The 6,952-nt window shown below is 42.6% G+C and overlaps 1 pseudogene; it reads right to left on the reverse strand.

Annotated features, from left to right (window-relative positions):
- Positions 1 to 6,002: 6,002 nt before the first annotated feature.
- On the reverse strand, positions 6,003 to 6,391 carry LOC120398611 (annotated as a pseudogene).
- Positions 6,392 to 6,952: the final 561 nt, after the last annotated feature.

The raw sequence follows: 6,952 nt of genomic DNA on the forward strand, positions 1-6,952 counted from the left end.
AAAAGTGGTCAAACTGGATGTAGACCAGGGATTGGCAGCCTTTGGCATGCGATCCATCAGGGAAATCCACTGGCGGGCCGAGATGGTTTGTTTACCCGCAGCATCCGCAGGTTTGGCCGATCGCAGCTCCCACTAGCTGCGGTTCGCCGTTCCAGGCCAATGGGGGCTGCGGGAAGTGGCACAGGCTGAGGGATGTGCTGGCCACCGCTTCCCGCAGCTCCCATTGGCCTGGAATAGTGAACCGTGGCCATTGGGAGCTGCGATCAGCTGAACCTGCAGATGCTGCAGGTAAACAAACCATCCCGGCCCGCCAGTGGATTTCCCTGATGGATCGCGTGCCAAAGGTTGCCAATCCCTGATATAAACCATCCAATGAAGAAAGTCTTAAAGAAACATTGTCAAATAAATATGGAGATGGATCCCTAGATCCACCTAGACCTGGGTGACTCAGACCTGCTCCTGAGGGTATGTCTATACTGCAATGTAAGCCCATGCTTGAGCCTGGGCTCAAGCTTCCCCTCCCCCGCCCCCGTGTCTACACTGCCATTGCGCTAACCCAGGGCTTGGACCCAGGGTCCCTGGACCCTGCAGTGCTGGAGGGTCTGAGCTCAAGTTAAGCCAGGACCCAGGGTCTGAGTCCTATTGCTTTTGCTTTGTGTGAGTCTGTTTTGTTCAAGCAGCCCTGCTTGACTGTGGTCCTGGGAGTCAGCTGGAAGTATCCCGCAATTCCATGGGACACTTTCCTTAGTTCTTTCTATCCCAGAAATCTGCAATCCATTCTATTGAGAATGGAAGCCACCCCACTTTTGCAGGTGGCAGCATCTCAGGTCAATGTTAACCCATTGTCCTCTGATCACCAATCTGTAAGCACACTGTCAGCGAATCTCCTGGGTTTGCAATGGAGAGCAAACAGATCAAGCCTTTTGAAACACAAACTGCTTCCTTGGGCGGGAGGAGGGGCAGTAAAGTTTTCCCACAGTGCATCACAGTTCTTGGGATAGAGAAGCTGCATTTCAGGGTGGGGCGCACTAGGGAGTCTGGGATATAGTTACTTTGACTCTGGACTGCTCACTGCAATGTGGATGCCAGAGTGCTAGGTTCAAGCATTGGTTAGAAAAGCCGTAACAAAGGATTAAAATACAATATAGGTTCCCTAACACAGGTCAGCTGACTCAAGTCCCACTAACCCTTGGGTTACACTGCAATGTAGACATACTCAGAGAGATAGCTTGTGAGTCTGTTTTGTTCTTACACTTTGGCAGTACTTAAAGAGCCTCATTGAACTGATTTTTTTTTTTAAAAACCCGTCTGTACTTGACATAGGATTCAATGGAGGAGGGGGTAGGAAAGGTATCTAAGCAATATTTCTGCCCAAAGCTGAGATCATTCTTGCCTAAATTATACTGGAAGGACTGGGATTATTTCACTAGTCAGGATCACCAGGGTGCAAAGTACTTTGGCCACACACCCCTGAATCCCCTGCCTAGCCCTGACATGCCCCCTACCCTGAATGGGCAGCATAGAGTCCACTATATCTGCTTTACATTGCCTGGGAAATTCACCACTGGAGAATCCTCCATTGTTCTGTTGGAGCAGATTACTGGCTGCCTTACACAGTCTGAGTAGCACAATGCAGGCTAGCCAGAGGGCTGAGGATCTGGTTCATAGCTGTGGAAACAGACACCATATAATGTGTCTAAATTTAATTAACCTAGTAAAATATGAAATGTATCATTGCTGCTGTTGTGCATGAGCCAACAACATTATGGAAATAAGGAGAGGGCGATATGTTGCAATATTTTTATGTTTGTAAATTACGCTCATTCCACTCTCCTGGTCCACTGTCACTAAGTGCATAACAGATATGGGGAATTAGTGGCAGAGCGTACAACTCCAGATCATCTTAAAAGGTGTGTGCGGAATACGGGCATTGGGATGGAAGGAAGAATGGATGATGCTTAGTCAGAAGCCTTGGTCTCCTGTTTTCTGAATAGGCCACAATATCAACAACCATCCACTACCATTTTAATTGCATAAGTGTAATAGGGTGTGTGTGTGTGTGTGTGTGTGTGTGTGGTGAGAAACAACAACAGAAACAGTTCAACAGTCACATTTTCATATTTCTGATTCCTTCTCCTTCACTCCAGAAAGCAAACAATACTAATGTATTCTATTGTCAATTTGCCTATGTGGGATATTGTCCCCCAAGCCTTGAGATAGAAGGCTATTTCTTCTGCTAATCCAACCCTCTAGAGGCATTTTAGCAACTAATCGGGATGAATCAAATCATTCCTGCTGCATATGATTAATTCTGAGCCAATCTAATTTTTATTAGTCATGGGTTTCAGTTACCTAGATTTGCATGACTAGAATTGCCCTTGAGCACATGAAATTTCTTTGTAGATTTGATTTGAAAATGTAGTGGGTAGCTCCCCCCTCATTCAACCCATTTTTGATGATTGCTAATCCAATTGTGTCTAGATTTGCACCCTTCTTGGTACATGTTGTAAAATAAAATCTTTGTGGTGAAACTTGAAAAATCAACTTACTTACCTAACTGTGAGATTTTTAAAAAGTGAATTTAGGCCTTGTGAATGAGATGTACAACATCCATGAAAGGATTAGTTGATGGAAGTCAGTTCTTAGCAATTGCTAAACAAGATTCACTTATTCTTGGACCACTTGGTCAGTGAGTCAGAGTTTGTTCTCTAACTGCAGTTTAAACTAGCTGAGGATCTGTGTTTCAGTGGCTGAGTGCATTACCATGTGTCCTGGTAGGAGTGAGTGTTCAGTGAGAAGCTCACATGGGCCTCCATTTTCTGCTCATGCAGTTTGAGGTAGCTGGCTTCTGATTATTTAGTGGAATTGATCTGTCTTAGTGAAGGGCTAGACTGCCTTTCCCCCTATCTATTTGTTGCCACACAAAATATGTTAAATCAAGACAGCCTATGATTCTCCCAAGATCTGCATAGAACTTCAGTGATCCTTTACAGGTCAGGGCTTTGGAATGAGGGTGCCAACAAGACAACTAATGGGCACTAATACTGATGGTGGTTTTTTTGGACGTTGAGAGTGGAGTCAAAGTGCCAGCCCTGTTCACAGAGGCAGCCATACCACATAGGGCCAAACAGAGGTGGTTTGGAACCAATGATTTAGAAGTTAAAGGCTCCATATACTATTACAAATCCCCTGAGCCATCCAGTCCCCATTTTATTTCCCCCATTTGGAACATCTGATTCTAGATAGATATATTTGATTATTAAACAAGAAGCAGTTCTGACTCTTGCCAAATGGTATCAGAACAAATGCAAGAAAAGCTACAGCATTTCCTTTAATAACATTTTCTCTTTACAAAACATCCCATAGAGATGCAGCAGACATATGTGATATTAATATTATGCGACTTAACTGATGCTTAGAAGCATTTGGGAAAACTTTGACTGACTGGCGCTTACAATTGCTAATGAGGGGATCTCAGATACAGGCATACAGTAGAATAAAGCAGTTTATTTTTCAGCATGACATTGCCCCATCTGAGTGGGGAAAAAACAACAACACAGACAAGCTACATACGAGATAATGTGGGCCACTGAGCTGTGCAGCCGTGGGTTTGTGAAGAAGCTAATGACTGGAGGCCAATCTCTGTAATCTAACTGTGTACATACGCACCCTCTCCCTTTCATTAGCAGTGTGTGAACATTCATCTTCCCCACCTGGAGACAGCAGGGTGCCTGGGGGACAGCCAGGAGAGAAGGCAACTGGGAGTACTTTTTCCTACACAGATCAACTTCACCCCAGCTGGAGACAGTACCTTCCCCTACTTGTGAGAAGCAACTCCCTCAAAATAAGACTAGAACAGTTGCCCTTTGAGACACCAAAACACTTCAGAATAGCATCTCTTCCTTTAAGAAATGGACTCCTTCAACACAGTGATCAGCTTTGTCACATTTGAGACCCTCTACCGCTCATATGGTCCTTCCATTAGCCACCTACTTCCCCCATGCTCCCTGTTTCATCTTTTAGAAAATAGCTCTGATTTTGCAACTACAAGGTGGAGGAGGGGAAAGCTTAAGTATATTAGTTCTTTACCTTTTTCCTTTAAAAGTGGTGCTAGGACTTTATGCATAGAGATAATGCAGACAGATTGATCTACACTAAACTAATCTCACTGACAGCTCCTGTGTTCAACTCTCATTTTAAATGCCTTTATTGTCTTGCAAAAGCAAAAAGATATTCAACCACTAGATTTTGCAGAGCACACAACTCCTCATTTCTCAGGGGAAACAGTCACAGAGAATTCCATATTGTAGATTCACAAAGAAGAAAAAGTTGGCACCTTTACTCCACTTGTAGATGTCAATAAACATTCAGATTGTAAAACAGGCATAGTCACTCGGAAGTCCATACCATTGCATTTTCATGCAGTTGTTTGTTTACTTTGAATGACTTCCACCCAAAAAACATATTCCAGAGGTGTAAAGTTTTGCAACCGAGTACTGTGCTAACCTTATAGGGCTAAACTCTGAAGTTGATACCATGCACAGTCCCATTGAAGTCAGTGGAACTACTTGTGCAGTGAAGTGCTACTCATGATGAATAAGGGTGTCAAAGTCTGGTCCCTAGTGAAATTTTCTATAAGCAACATTATTTTTTTAAAATTGAAGACGTACTGTAGGTGTTTAATATGACTTACATTTTATATCCTGTCTCCTGCAATAGTTTGAACAGAGATGAACAGTAGAGAATCAAACATCTTGCTCATCAATAGCCATCTATGTACCCAGCTTTTCCCCAGCTGAAGCAAAGATATCCAGCTACAAACTTGATGAATTCCTTTTTTTTAAAAAAGATGTAAATTAATAATGCTCTAGGCAGGCACGATTTTTTAGGGGATGAAGAGTACACACTTGTTTTTACTTTAATTCCTGACATGGCCCACTTTTTATTTATTTATTTTTAAAATGTACGTACTGGGTGACAGCAGGTTTAGTTTCCTCTCATGTGTTAGAATTCTGAAAGAAGTTTCCTCTTGTCCACCATTCATGTGTAGAAACGGCTCCAAGTGGTTAAAGTACTGGTGGCACTCCTGTCGTTACCTGCCATTTGTCTATTATGCAACATCAGTGTGAGGATAATGAAAAAACCCATAAGTAGAGTTTATATGAAGTTTAAATGGAGCATACGAGTGATTTAGTTTAATTGGAAGAGTCTTGATATGCAAGGGACAGCTTTCCCACACAGTAGAAATCCATATGTTAAAATACTTCTGTTTTTAGAATGTCATAGCATAACAGCCAAGAGTTGCCAGAATGAGGCCACTGTGACTGTCCGGCTTTGAAAATAAACATTTGACAGAACTGCTCCTTGTGCTGCAACCACCACATCCACAGCATATTTACAAATGCAAAAATTCAAAGTGGTTCAGTCTACTTCATTATGACAACACAGGCAATTCAGGGGGTATGTTTTCAGAATGGCACACAGGACGTTAGGCATAGAACTCCTGTAACAATAATAAGAAGTGGGCATTTAATGCCATTTATAGGTTGGGAACATCTGAAAGCATGTGTAGTGATAGAGATAGATCAATAGGGAAGGATTTTTAAAATCAGAATGCAATTCTCTACCACACAGTTGGCAATAGTAAGTATTTCCTAGTAATAGATCCAGTCTGCGTCTACTGAAACAGCATCAGTGCTATGCATTTTAATGAAACTTGCTCTCCAACAAATGCCATTTCCTCCCTCTTGGGTGGGTTCCAGTGATTCTGTAAAAAAGAAAAAGGGATCTGCTTTGATTTTTGGAAGATTTCCATATTTATTTTCATGACATTAGGGGTACCTGGATTCCCTGAAACTACAGGTTGAAATCCCAGCAGGGTTATCTGTCTGGATATGTAGGTTTTTATAGGTTTGTCCATCCCTGTGATATGCAAATTCTTAACTCAGGTCTTTAGTTTTTTTCCATTTGAACAATTTATTAGTATGCCTGTTTTACAAGTTTTAGAAAAAGAATCCCAGGATTTCGCCTCCTGTGTGTTTTCGCCTTGCTTCCTCATGCTCCGTGATGCCAGCAGAAGTTGTCAGCACTATGTACCCACCTGACCTGAAGGCAAAAGGTTGTTCTGCCACTTTTCGAGGTCCTTCAACTGAACATCAAATCTGGGACTGATCACACTACACTTGTTCAGTCTGGCTGTGAGATTAACAACAATTTTCCCAGCTCTGTGATCATCAATGATCTCAAATTCACCAATGTAACCATGCTTCATCATCACAATTAAAAAACTGCAGGATTACTTTAGAGAACTTGACTTTTCCACGTTTCTCTGCATTGTTGATGCTCTTAAGGGCATTGGCCAGAACATTCATGCTCACCATGATGCCGGTGCAGCAAGATGGCAGAAAAAAGCTTGATTACAGGCAGATGGATTGAGTATCATGCAGAATACCTTGTGAAGGGTCTTTCCAATGTGACCTTAAGAACCAAGGTTCTGTCTGCTGCTCTGTTTGGACATAAGAAATCTCTTATCACTTCAGTACAGTAAGGATGCATTGTCCTTAGCCCACATTCCCTATCACACTGTTGTGTGCCCTGCTACATCCTGGTTGGATGCCAGCCACTGCACCACATGTGGCCAGATTTCTGAGTTATGTAGTTTACAAAAGGCTAAAATCACTGATGTTGCTGCATGATATACCTGAGTAAGTCCTGAAAGAAAAGTAAGTAAAGACTTGAGGATTTGGCCCATGGTCTGCATTTGTTTTTAGCACCTTTTATTGTAGTGGTTTAGCAAACCCAGTATGAATCTTGGGGCTGGTCTACACTAAGGGGAAAAATCGATATAAGATACGCAACTTCAGCTACGTGAATAACGTAGCTGAAGTCGAAGTATCTTATATCGATAACTTACCCGTCCTCACGGCGCGGGATCGATGTCCGGGGCTCTCCA

This window comes from Mauremys reevesii, linkage group 2 (assembly GCF_016161935.1).
Source record: "Mauremys reevesii isolate NIE-2019 linkage group 2, ASM1616193v1, whole genome shotgun sequence".
In the NCBI taxonomy this organism is placed as follows: domain Eukaryota; kingdom Metazoa; phylum Chordata; order Testudines; family Geoemydidae; genus Mauremys; species Mauremys reevesii.